The 2,973-nt window shown below is 44.3% G+C and overlaps 1 non-coding gene across 1 annotated transcript; it reads right to left on the bottom strand.

Moving 5' to 3' along the window:
* Positions 1-2,378: 2,378 nt before the first annotated feature.
* Positions 2,379-2,450, bottom strand: trnae-uuc. The gene has a single exon. It is a non-coding gene; the product is annotated as a tRNA-Glu (tRNA).
* Positions 2,451-2,973: the final 523 nt, after the last annotated feature.

The raw sequence follows: 2,973 nt of genomic DNA, 5'->3' as shown, positions 1-2,973 counted from the left end.
GTGGGTTTGATTAGGGTGATCATTGCTCGGCAGAACATCGAGGGCCGAAGGGCCTGTTCTGTGCTGTACTGTTCTAAACGTGTGTTCTAAAGTGACAAACTTAATTGATGAGGGAAGGGCTGTAGATGCCATATACATGGACTTCAGTGAAACATTTGATAAAGTTTCCCATGGCAGGTTGATGGAAAAAGTGAAGTCGTATGGAGTTCAGGGTGTACTAGCTAGATGGATAAAGAACTGGCTGGGCAACAGGAGACAGAGAGTAGTGGTGGAAGGGAGAGTCTCAAAATGGAGAAATATGACTAGTGGTGTTCCACAGCGATCCGTTCTCGGACGACTGTTGTTTGTGATATACATCAATGATCCAGACGAAGGTATAAGTGGTCTGATGAGCAAGTTTGCAGATTATACTAATATTGGTGTTGCAGATAGCGAGGATTACTGTCAGAGAATACAGCAAACTATAGATTGATTGGAGAGTTGGGCAGATAAATGGCAGATGGAGTTCAATCCAGGCAAATGCGAGGTGATGCATTTTGGAAGATCTCACTCAAGAGCAGACTATATGTTCAAATGATGAGTCCTGGGGAAAGTTGATGTTCAGAGAAATCTGGGAGTTCAGGTCTATTGTACCCTGAAGGTGACAACGCAGGTCGATAGAGTGGTCAAGAAGGCATACAGCATGTTTGCCTTCATCGGCCGGGGTATTTAGTACAAAAGTCGGCAGGTCATGTTACAGTTGTATAGGAATTTGGTTAGGCCACATTTGGAATACTGCGTGCAGTTCTGGTCAACACATTACCAGAAGGATGTGGATTTTTTGGAGAGGGTGCAGAGGAGGTTCACCAGGATGTTGCCTGGTATGGTGGGTGCTAGCTATGAAGAAAGTAGATTAGGATTGTTTTCGTTGGAAATCGGACGTGGGGGGGGGGGGGGACCTGATTGAGGTCTACAAAATTATGAGCGGTAAGGACAGGGTGGATAGCAACACGCTTTTTGCAAGTGTGGGGTTGTCAATTACAGTGGGTCATGATTTCAAGGTGAGAGGGGGAACGTTTTCGGGAGATGTGCGTGGAAAGTTTTTTAGGCAGAGGGTGGTGGGTGCCTGGAACACTTTGCCAGCGGAGGTGGTAGAGGCGGCCACGATAGCATCATTTAAGATGCATCTGGACAGATATATGAACGGGCGAGGAACAGAGGGAAGCAGATCCTTGGAAAATAGGCAACAGGTTTAGATAAAGGATGTGGATCGGCTCAGGCTGTGAGGGCCGAAGGGCCTGTTCCTGTGCTCCAACTTTCTTTGTTCTTCTTTACGAAATGATATGTTTAGAATGAACAAAATTGACTTCTTCAGACAATATTGCTGTTCGCTGGAAAATGAAATCTTCAGTGAGCTGAAATCGTCCCACAAGCTGCTCATGTGTAACTTCCAATTTCCCAAATCAACCAACCTTTTCACTGTGACAGCTGTGAAACGTACAACACAACATCCTGCGCACATTCATCATTCATTCACAGTAACACACTTCAATTTTCTAAAACATTGATTGTTAATCATTTCGGGATTAAGTTTTGATCAAAATTTCAATAGTTTCTATTTTTGGTTGATCTTTTTCTGAAGTCAAACTATCACGTTTTCTGGACAGACACCAAATCCCCTGTTTAATTCTGGTCAAAAACATTACAATTCACTCCTCTGTAATTATGAGGTAAAGCTTCCTTGTTCCGATTTGGTTTTCAACATTAACACGATACCTCATCTCACAGACATGTGAAATGTCCACGTGGACAAATTTTGCTGCCTGCACTGTGGGTGAGAGAAGGACAAGCAGCTGGATTTTTGCCGAACTCTCCATTCACCCGCTGCCAGCAGAACGCGGGGACTGCAGCTTCAATCAGCGGATTACTGCCCATCCCGCATCACGCCAGCCAGGAACAAACCTCCCAACACACAAGCACAGGCTCAGAAACATGCAGCTAGATTATATTCCGCTCACTTACCCTCCGTTTAGCATTTGCACGGTCTCTCAGTGAGTGGAAATTCCCTTCAGCGTATTTAATTGTATTCAGCTCCTGTGACCTCGATGGACTGAATAATTTCCTGTTGTCATCACCGCCAAGATTTGGACCCAGATGTGAGAGATAATTGTGTCTGAGTGAGCAAAAAAAAAATCGAGCCCATTACTACCCAGATTTTCAGTTGCGTCAACATCCCTCTCACTTTTCAGCCAATCAGCTTGTTCCTGACTCGGTATTTATTCTCTACCTGCTGCGCTTGTGGCCCTGACGTAGAATGACAAACGTCACTTGACTCATTCTGGCAGAGTTCTTTTCTGTTGAACTACAATTCGACATCTACTGTTTCGTGAACAGCGTTATTCCCTGACCGGGAATTGAACACAAGCCTCGGCGGTGAAAGCGCCGAATCCTAACCACTGGACCACCAGGGAACCTGATGACCAGCGCTTTAACCCGGTAGACGTATACGCCTTTTATTTTCACTTCCCAGTTTTCATCTGAAAGAGACAACATTACATGTTTGGCTTGAACATAAGTGACTTTTCTAGCCAATGAGAAGACCGATTGCTGTTCGCTTTAACCCTAAATCGACAGTGAGGTGAAATAATCAGCAACGAACATTATACATAATTTATTTGTGCAAATCAGGGGATGCGGATCTTTGCTTTTCTCAGAAAACACATTGAACTAAACTGCCTTCTTCACCAACAGGACATAGTATAAAGAAAGGTGGGATAGGCGGGTTCCAAAATCACCAATCACGTCGACAATGGGTACATTAATATCAGAAGTCTGGTGTACGAGGCGACAGTCCCTGCGGGATAGGGTCTGCATTGTACACCAATGACGTTCAGTCATTGTGAGACAGATTTTTTTCGCGCTACTTCGTTATAATGGAAAGAGTAGTGAAGCAAAGATTAATAAAATATGAATTCACGAACCACGGTTAACAAA

This window comes from Scyliorhinus canicula, unplaced genomic scaffold (assembly GCF_902713615.1).
Source record: "Scyliorhinus canicula unplaced genomic scaffold, sScyCan1.1, whole genome shotgun sequence".
In the NCBI taxonomy this organism is placed as follows: domain Eukaryota; kingdom Metazoa; phylum Chordata; class Chondrichthyes; order Carcharhiniformes; family Scyliorhinidae; genus Scyliorhinus; species Scyliorhinus canicula.
The sequence above is the reverse complement of the archived record's forward strand: the minus strand, read 5'-3'. Positions and strand labels throughout refer to the sequence as shown.